This window comes from Podarcis pityusensis (assembly GCF_964106645.2).
Source record: "Podarcis pityusensis genome assembly, chromosome: 5".
NCBI classification, from domain to species: Eukaryota; Metazoa; Chordata; class Lepidosauria; order Squamata; family Lacertidae; genus Podarcis; species Podarcis pityusensis.
Window position 1 is genome coordinate 17,607,693 of NC_138032.1, and position 11,003 is coordinate 17,618,695.

Below are 11,003 nucleotides of genomic sequence, written 5' to 3' on the forward strand. Positions count from 1 at the left end.
ACAGCAGCAGGACGCCCCATTAGCTAAAGTGGTGTCTCAGGTTAAGAACAGTTTCAGGTTAAGAACGGACCTCCAGAACGAATTAAGTTCTTAACCCGAGGTACCACTGTATGTATATTTTTTGGACTTCCTGAGGCTCCCCACAAACCTGCTGACATTCCCCTTTTGTGTGCCTTTTTGCTACATAAGTATAGGAACTTTGAAAAATTAGTTTTCTAACCTACAGGATATAGGTTACAATATACCATTCAATTCATGGGAGAAGTTGTGGAAAGAAGATTTAAAATTTACGGCTTGTAGTGCTTTAAAAGAAAATTACGTTATATGAAAATGATGTATCAATGGTATTTATCTCCAGTAAAGTTAGCTAAAATGTATAAGAATTTATCTAATGTGTGCTAGAAGTGCAAAGATAAAGTAGGTACATTCTATCATATGTGGTGGTCATGTAAAGAGGCAGTAGGCTTCTGGGAAATGATTTATAACAAATTGGGGGGGGGGATGTTTAAGATAACTTTTGTTAAAAAACCAGAGGCCTTTTTATTAGGAATAACAGGTGAAGAAATGATAAAAGACTATTTATGTATGCAACCATAGCAGCAAGGATGCTATTTGCCCAAAGATGGAAGAAAAAGAAAGTTCCAATGAAGGAAGAATGGATAGCAAAGATGACAGACTATGCTGAAATGCCAAAGATGACCGGGAAGATCCGCGACCAAGGTGAAAAGTTTGTACAAGATTGGAAAACTTTTTTATAGAATACCTTAAAGTTCATTGTAAAGAACTAAAAGCATTAGCAGGATTGATATAGCATCTATGAAGTCCCATGTCTTAAGGTTATTAATGGATTTGAGATTGAATGGAAAAGATAAGATGTGTAAGGAAACAAGGGGAGATATTGGAAACCAGAGTGGGTGGGGGGTGGGGGAGTTCAGAAGGCATAAATAATTACTTAGTTTTAATTTGTGTTGAAAATTTAGAAATAAAAAAATATTTAAAAAGAAAAATTAGTTTTCTATTAGTAAGTGTAGCAATATTCTTCAGCAATTGAAATGTTCAGCATTTCCCCCCGCCCCCAGAAATCCGAGTGTTTTTACTATAGAAATGACAGGATTCAGAAATAAAAGAGTAACTGAATGGATTATACACTGAGGCAGAGAAGCCATATTAAGGGGCAATAGCCTCTGTGTGGCTCAGACAAATCCTAGTGCAGTATAAGCCTCATCAAGGCCTGCCACATTCGGGAAAGGGTCTATTTTTGTCTGTTTCTCTGGGTCTAAATTGGCTCTGTGCACACCCCTACCTGTCAGTAATGAGCAGCTATTTCCAGGTGTCACAAACTCCCATCTCTGGAGGCCGAGCCCTGAATGGATCGCTGTAATTATCTCCACAACCAACACAGAATATAACAATTGTAACTTATCAGCGACAATGGGAAGCAATTGTAGGTAGGCGAAGGGATTTCCAGCTGGTGCATATGCACAAATGACCATTTTCATATTGAAAATGGCAGGTTCCAGACAGGCACAAACAGACACAGACACACACACACATGGTTATTACAGGGATGGGAACAAGAATCTTTTTGAAACTCCATTTCCAAGTGTCTCTGAAAACGCAGCGCAGTGGAATTCTAGGCTTGTTTCATATAAATCGTCTGCAGTTGAACCTGGAATTTAAGGGCAGAGCCACAGGTCATGGGTTGTAGCTACTCAGGAGTGTTAGTCCTACTCAGACTACACCCATTGAAATTAACAGACATGGCTAACTAAGGCCTATTGATTTTGATGCATTGATTTTAATGAAAACAGTATCCTTCATCAATCTGTAACTGCGCACTGCTGTACATCTTGACAGCATTACACTGCATCATCATCAACAACAACATCATCATCATACAGTTGTACCTTGATTCTCAAACTTAATCCGTTCCGGAAGTCTGTTCCAAAACCAAAGCATTCCAAAACCAAGGCGCGCTTTCCCATAGAAAGTAATGCAAAACTGATTAATCCATTCCAGACTTTTAAAAACAAACCCCAGAACTAGGGTTACCAGATGTTCCTGGTTTCCGGTTGACAGTCCCCAGATTTGCAAATCTTTCCCCGGACAAATTCAGTCCCCAGGATGTCCCCAGATTTGCAAATCTGTTCCCGGGAAATGTGGCAGCGGCAGCCTCAGCAGCCTGGAGCCAGCCTGGTAGTGCAATTGGCTCTGGCTGGTTCCAGGAGCTGTTCGCTGCCCACTGCCCACTGCCCGCTGCCCGCTGCCGTGGCGCCTGCCATTTTTCCTTGCCAGAATTTCTGGAAAGGAAAAATGGCAGGCGCTACAGCAGCGAGCAGCTCCTGAAGCCAGCCAGACCCAACTGTGCTACCAGGTTGGCTCTAGGCTGCTGACTGCCGCCGCCACTGCCAAAGGGGTACCGGGGACGTCCGGCGGTACAGATCTCCTGCCCCCTTCCCCCTTTGTTTTGACTGAGGGGGCTTTTGGGTGGGTGGGGGTTTATCCATTTCCACAGTCACACAACCAATCAATCAGTAGCTGACCGAGTTCCACACGGTCACAAAAACAAATTAACCGAACAAACCTCAAAAACAAAAACGCAAAATAGCAAAAACAAAAGTGCCAAACTTTGGTGCAGACGCCCTGGAAACTATAGCTGACAGCCGCATTGGATGTTCGGCTTCCAAAAAATGTTCAAAAACTGGAACACTTGCTTCTGGGTTTTTGGCATTTGGGAACCAAGGCGTTTGAATACCAAGGTATAATAATAATAATAATAATAATAATAATAATAATAATAATAATACCTCAGCAATTCTGGGTGGCTTCCAACATATATAAAAACATAATTAAGCACTAAAAAACTTCCCTATACAGGACTGACTTCAGATGGTTCGGGGGTTGGATAACTCCACACAGTCCAACATTTCTCTGATGAAAACAGGAACATCCTAAGGAAAAGCGGGACATTCCAGGATCAAATCAGAAGAAAGGGTGGCTTCTGTAAATCCAGGACTGTCACTGGAAAATAGGGACACTTGGAGGGTCTGAATTAGATACAGTATATTTATCTATGATTAAGAGTAAGAATCATGCTTGCTTGCTTGCTTTTTATGAACAACTATTAAAGAGGGTGCTTACATAAAGTATTAATGCCATGCTACAGATAGAAGTATTCCTGCATAAAACTAACATGGTATCGCAGTTCCTATAGCAACTAAATGTTTCAGAGTGGACACCACAGTAAGTGCCAATCTGTGAATATCTGGAATATGTTGCAGTACATTTGTGGCCTCATTATTATTTTTTAATCTTTTGTCATCAGGTTGACTTTAAAGTCCTGTTGTTGAATTATTCAAATTATTCCATTTGAATCATATTGGGGAAAAGATGAAATTATATCCATTTGAAATCTAAACAGGACTTAAATAATAATTTGCCTTTCTGTGGGAGTAAAATTTCTAGAATAGCTTGCCATCTGCTCCCACTATTTCTGTTTATCCAAGATTTTCCCAGCATCTATCTCTGGTGCATATCTGTCCCTGTTTTGCCTTTGAGAGCTGCCTTCTTCAAATTAGGTTAATGTGATCTGCTAGCATTTTCATTGCTATGGGTTCAGCTACCTTCCCTGGGCCTTAGGGGGTGAGAGCCTTTACAGGTAAACCTCTGTTGTTGTTGTTGTTGTTGTTGTTGCTTCTGCTGCTGCTACTTCTACCCATCCTTCACCGACAAGTCCCAGGGTGAGTTTCAAAACTTTCAAAATCTGGAATTAAAAACAGATAAAGCAGGTTATAGTCAGAGGGACAGAGTAGGTCCTGAAAACACACATCTCAGGTGTCAAAGACTAAGATAAAGAGGTACATCTTCAGCATTTGTGGAAAGTTGCATAATGAAGGTGCCAAACACATTTCTGTAGGAAGGGAGTTGCACAATTCAGAGGCTACCACAGATAATTTCCTCTCCAGGGCACCACCGCTTGGACTTCTGAGGGAGATGGAGCAACCAATAGGGCTGCCTCTGCTGATCTTAATACCTGGGCCTAAGCCCTTTAGGGCTTTAAATTGTGGCATGAATGCCTTAGATTTGGCCCAGAAACTAATTGGAAACCAATGCAGCTGTTTCTGTGACTGAGTGTTGGTAATATACTTTGGGAAAGATCTGACATTACTTTACCCAGATGCAGTTTGTGTGAGTTCACGGGTGTAAAAACATGATGTCCTTACCAAATGTGACATGCATGTACAAAATCCAATGTGTATCTGCAAATCGGGTCCTCTCTTAAAGAGGACGCGTATTGCAGTGAGACCTGGACAACCGACACCTTGTGTTGTGGATGGGTACAACTGGTCAGCCACAACACCCGATTGGTAGGTCCCTCGAAGCTGGGTGCAATCTGGTCAATGGGACACAGTCCAAACGGTTCGAGGGACCTATTTATGCCCATGCACGTGACCCAGAGCTTCCTCTTTCGGTGTGTGCGTTTGGAACACCAACCCACCTCTCCCTTCTTTTACGGCTTGCGCTTGACCTTGCTATGCTATCATGTGTCGTCTGTCATTGGGACAGGGGCACGGCAGGAATTTTCCCCACTTGGCTGATTGGCTGTTGCCATTTGGGTTTTGCCTGCCTTGTAGCAAATCATCACAACTTGTAAGGTTGCGGATAGGTTCTGGTTCAGGTGATAGGGATGGGAGAACGCTCTCACCATCCCTATGTGAAGGGTATTCCGTTAAAGGAATCCAGGGACTCGATGGTTTGGTCAACCCCTGAGAGGGGTGTGTGCCTGTGCCTGAGTCCAGGGGGACATATGGGTGGTGGAGATGGCCCATTCCCGGCTTTCCGCCTATCCAGGTGTTCACCCTTGACTGACCTATGCTGGAACCCTGGGTCAGCGCTACCTGCATGGCAGGGAGCTAGTTGAACCAGAGCCTATGCAACCAGTCACTTTCTGTAATCAATAAAGTTGTGGCCTAAATTCTGCCAAAAACCAAATCAAAATTTGAGTCATGTGTGAATTTATTTAGTGGGGAGGTTTCTGAGTCTGAACATGCAAAAATCACACAGTCAATTTCAACTATAAAAGTTAGAAATCAAACATGCTCCATTTTACACTTATTACGTTCCATATTCCTCTTCAAACCTAATAGTCCCAGGTTGATGCCCAGGAATTTCTGAGGCAGGTCTGGTGCACTCCTTGGTCAGGGAGGGCGAGGGTATATATACAACCTTTCATGCACCCATAGCCCAAAGATTTGCCAATGGGGTTTCTTACAGATTATCAAATTTCTTCCATTTTCAAAGACTAGTGAGAGTTACATTGCAAGAGAGGGACTGATTCAATAGGCTTCTAATATAATTTGTACATAACAGTGGAGGGAGGAATAAACATGATAGTGTTCTTAACTACCAGACTTACATTCCTTCTCTACCTCATTCATAGACTAAGGCTGCAAAACTAACCCCAGTTACCTGGGAGTCAGCCCCACTGAATGCACTATGGCTTATTTCTGAACAGACATGGTTAGGATTGCAGTGTAACTTCTATTCCTGACTTGAAGTGGTTCTTTTGCTGTTCACATAGCAGATCAGCATTAAATGCTACCATTAAAGCATTATGAATGTTACCTTAATTAGAGGCTTCACAACAAATCAATGACTCCTTAAGCACTCAAAACAAGCTACACTTACATCATTATCATATCATTGTTGTTTCCAGGAATTGTAATGTGCATCTACAAGGCAAGTAGATGCAGAGACAGAAAAGCATGCTGGAGACTATTTGCATATGATACCGATATGGAAAGTGATCTGCCCGTTCAATCTCCCTTCATGTTACAGGGGGCAAAGAGGGCATCCCCAGTGATACCAGAAGTGCTATTTAGCTCACCCATAATGGTTGCTGATTAATATCTCTTTGTTCTTTTCTGGTACAGAGAGCATCTGTTTAGGGGAACTTGTGTACACTGCCATTTCAGACGTGTGCCATGAGAGTTTATCTTGCTGTCAGTACCCAGATTACAAATGTCATCTACAAAACAGATGACTTTTGGGGGTGGGTATCCTTTCATTCCTTTTTCCTTTTTTCTATCTGCACATTACGCCATACCTTTCCCTTCTTAACTCAGACTGCAACAGGAACTGCAAGGTTTTGATCTGGCAACTTATTGTTGTTGTTTAGTCGTTTAGTCGTGTCCGACTCTTCGTGACCCCATGGACCAGAGCACGCCAGGCACTCCTGTCTTCCACTGCCTCCCGCAGTTTTTTTTTTGTTTTTTTTTAAAGATATTTATTCCAATTTTAAAATTACAAAAAAAGAAAAAAGTAGAAAAAACAAACAAATCACATACATCTTACAAAAAACAGACAGTAAAAAGAGAAATACAAAAGACAAAAAATCACAATAAAAAATAACAAAAATCAATTAAACCATTACAACCATCTTCCCATTTACTTGTTTCCATGACTTCCTCTCACCTCCCTGCTTTGTATTCTAATTTGAATCGTATCTCCAGCAAATCCTTCTAACCTTCTTTTCTTTTACTTATTTTAACATTCGAAAGTATTTAATTCTCCTCTATCTTTATTTTACACTTCATATTTACTTATTCCATTATACCCTGTCTGCCAATACGGTCTAATATTCTTCTCCAACCTTTTCTAACATTCTTTTATATTACAGTGTTTCTGAAGATATATTTTAAATTTTTTCCAGTCTTCTTCCATCGACCCTTCTTCCTGATCTCGAATTCTGCCGGTCATCTCAGCCAGTTCCATATAGTCCATCACTTTCCTCTGCCATTCTTCTCGGGTAGGCAATTCTTGTGTCTTCCAGTATTTCCCAATAACTGTTCTTGCCGCTGCTGTCGCATACATAAAAAAATTCCTGTCTTCCCTTCGCACCAATTGGCCGACCATGCCCAAGAGGAAGGCCTCTGGTTTCTTCAAGAAAGTGTATTTCAATACCTTTTTTAATTCATTATATATCATTTCCCAGAAGGCCTTGATCTTTGGGCACGTCCACCAAAGGTGAAAAAAAGTACCTTCATTTTCTTTACATTTCCAACATTTATTATCAGGCAAATGATAGATTTTTGCTAGCTTGACTGGGGTTAAGTACCACCTATAAATCATTTTCATTATATTTTCTCTTAAGGCGTTACAAGCCGTAAATTTCATACCTGTGGTCCATAACCGTTCCCAGTCAGCAAACATGATATTATGCTCAACATCTTGTGCCCATTTAATCATAGCAGATTTAACCATTTCATCCTGTGTATTCCATTTCAACAGCAGATTATACATTCTTGATAGATTTTTAATTTTAGGTTCTAACAATTCCGTTTCCAGTTTAGATTTTTCCTCCTGGAAACCAATCTTTTTATCTAGGTTAAAAACCCCCCTTATTTGATAATAGTGAAGCCAATCTCGAACTTTAGTTTTTAATTTATCAAAGCTCTGCAATTTTAATTTATCTCCAACTTATTCTAAAATTTCACAATATTTTGGCCAGTTTGTCTCCATATTTGTTTTTTTCAATGCCTTTGCCTCCATTGGTGACAGCCACCTTGGTGTTTTACTTTCCAACAAATCCTTATATCTCACCCAAACATTAAACAATGCTTTCCTGACAATATGATTCTTAAAGGCCTTATGCGCTTTAACTTTGTCATACCATAAATATGCATGCCATCCAAACACATTATCAAAACCTTCTAGATCTAAAATGTCCACATTTTCAAGAAGTAGCCAATCTTTCAGCCAACAAAAAGCGGCCGATTCATAGTAAAGTTTAAGATCTGGCAGGGCAAATCCCCCTCTTTCCTTCGCGTCTGTTAATATCTTAAATTTTATTCTAGGCTTTTTGCCCTGCCAGATAAATTTGGAAATATCTCTTTGCCACCTCTTGAAACAGTCCATTTTGTCCACAATTTGTAATGTTTGAAACAAAAACAACATTCTAGGCAATACATTCATCTTTATCGCTGCAATTCGGCCCAACAATGATAACTTCAATTTTGACCATATTTCTAGATCCTTCTTCACTTCTGACCAACATTTTTCATAATTATCTTTAAACAGATTCACATTTTTGGCAGTCATATTCACCCCTAGATATTTCACTTTATTAACAATTGTTAATCCTGTCTCTTTCTGAAACCTCTCCTTCTCAATCTCTGTAAGGTTTTTCTCTAATACCTTAGTTTTCATCTTGTTTAATTTGAAACCCGCTACTTGACCAAATTCTTGGATTAATTGTAATACTCTTTTTGTGCTAGCTTCTGGCTCCTGTAATGTCAAAACTAAGTCATCAGCAAAAGCTTTCAATTTGTACTGTTTAGCTCCGAGTTGTATACCTTTAACCAATTGGTCTTTTCTAATCATATTGAGCAAAACCTCCAGGACCGATATAAAAAGCAATGGGGAGATTGGGCAACCAAAAAGCAATGGGGAGATTGGGCAACCAAAAAGCAATGGGGAGATTGGGCAACCTCCACTGCCTCCCGCAGTTTGGTCAGGCTCATGTTTATAGCTTCGAGAACACTGTCCAACCATCTCATCCTCTGTTGTCCCCTTCTCCTTGTGCCCTCCATCTTTCCCAACACCAGGGTCTTTTCCAGGGAGTCTTCTCTTCTCATGAGGTGGCCAAAGTATTGGAGCCTCAGCTTCACGATCTGTCCTTCCAGTGAGCACTCAGGGCTGATTTCCTTAAGAATGGATACGTTTGATCTTCTTGCAGTCCATGGGACTCTCAAGAGTCTCCTCCAACACCATAATTCAAAAGCATCAATTCTTCGGCGATCAGCCTTCTTGATGGTCCAGCTCTCACTTCCATACATCACTACTGGGAAAACCATGGCTTTAACTATACGGACCTTTGTTGGCAAGGTGATGTCTCTGCTTTTTAAGATGCTGTCTAGGTTTGCCATCGCCTTTCTCCCAAGGAGCAGGCGTCTTTTAATTTCGTGACTGCTGTCACCATCTGCAGTGATCATGGAGCCCAAGAAAGTAAAATCTCTTACTGCCTCCATTTCTTCCCCTTCTATTTGCCAGGAGGTGATGGGACCAGTGGCCATGATCTTCGTTTTTTTGATGTTGAGCTTCAGACCATATTTTGCGCTCTCCTCTTTCACCCTCATTAAAAGGTTCTTTAATTCCTCCTCACTTTCTGTCATCAAGGTTGTATCATCTGCATATCTGAGGTTGTTGATATTTCTTCCGGCGATCTTAATTCCGGCTTGGGATTCATCCAGCCCAGCCTTTCTCATGATGAATTCTGCATAAAAGTTAAATAAGCATGGAGACAATATACAGCCTTGCCGTACTCCTTTCCCAATTTTGAACCAATCAGTTGTTCCATATCCAGTTCTAACTGTAGCTTCTTGTCCCACATAGAGATTTCTCAGGAGACAGATGAGGTGATCAGGCACTCCCATTTCTTTAAGAACTTGCCATAGTTTGCTGTGGTCGACACAGTCAAAGGCTTTTGCATAGTCACTGAAGCAGAAGTAGATGTCTTTCTGGAACTCTCTAGCTTTCTCCATAATCCAGCGCATGTTTGCAATTTGGTCTCTGGTTCCTCTGCCCCTTCGATATCCAGCTTGCACTTCTGGGAGTTCTCGGTCCACATACTGCATAAGCCTGCCTTGTAGAATTTTAAGCATAACCTTGCCAGCGTGTGAAATGAGTGCAATCGTGCGGTAGTTGGAGCATTCTTTGGCACTGCCCTTCTTTGGGATTGGGATGTAGACTGATCTTCTCCAATCCTCTGGCCACTGCTGAGTTTTCCAAATTTGCTGGCATATTGAGTGTAGCACCTTGACAGCATCATCGTTTAAAATTTTAAATAGTTCAGCTGGAATATCATCACTTCCACCGGCCTTCTTATTAGCAGTGATTTCTAAGGCCCATTTGACTTCACTCTCCAGGATGTCTGGCTGAAGGTCAGCAACCACACTACCTGGGGTGTATGAGACATCCATTTTTTTCTGGTATAATTCCTCTGTGTATTCTTGCCACCTCTTTTTGATGTCTTCTGCTTCTTCTGCTTGGCAACTTATAGTTCTGTGCATACTGCCCTTTTTGATGGGCCACCAGGACTTTATGCTGAAGCATATCTCTAGCCAGGTCAGTAAAGCAGTAGTAGCCAGCAGAGACGCGGGTGGGGCTGTGGTCTAAACCACTGAGGCTCTTGGGCTTGCCGATCAGAAGGTCGGCAGTTCGAATCCCCATGACGGTGTGAGCTCCTGTTGCTCTGTCCCAGCTCCTACCAATCTAGCAGTTCAAAAGCACGTCAGTGCAAGTAAATAAACAGGTACCCCTGTGGTGGGAAGGTAAACGGTGTTTCCGTGCACTCTGGTTTCCATCACGATGTTCCGTTGCACCAGAAGAGGTTTAGCCATGCTGGCCACATATCCCAGAAAGCTTTCTGTAGACAAATGCAGGCTCCCTCAGCCTGAAGTGAAATGAGTGATGCACCCCACAGTCACTTTTGACTGGACCTAACCATCCAGGAGTCCAGGCTACCTTTTTACCTTAGTAGCCAACAATGTGCTCTACAGATGATTTGGATTTCAACTCTAACCCCGCTCCTGCCAAACTCAAACCAATATATTTTTCATCCCTACTCCAGAGATTCTACGTATCTGAATAACTCTTGAGTTCTCATTCATTTGCATTGCTCCTTCCTCTCTCTCCCTTCTTTTCTCTTTGCAACGTTTCTTCATTTGCATGCTCTCCTCCACCTGCCCCAATTTCCCACATGACCAGAATGGCAGTGTTCCCCACACCGTGCCCCCCACCTTATTACTTTCCCCATCTTCTTCTCTGTCTCTCATGCGCACGCACACAAACATAAAAATGACTTCATTTGTATTCTGGCGATTGGCAACCCAATTTATCCTGCCTTGCCAGTTCGTTTAAAGTCTCTACATATGAAGTCATATAAGACAGCTGACTCCCTTAAAAGAGCATATTTAAATGCAGCCTGGCAAACATTCCTGCAG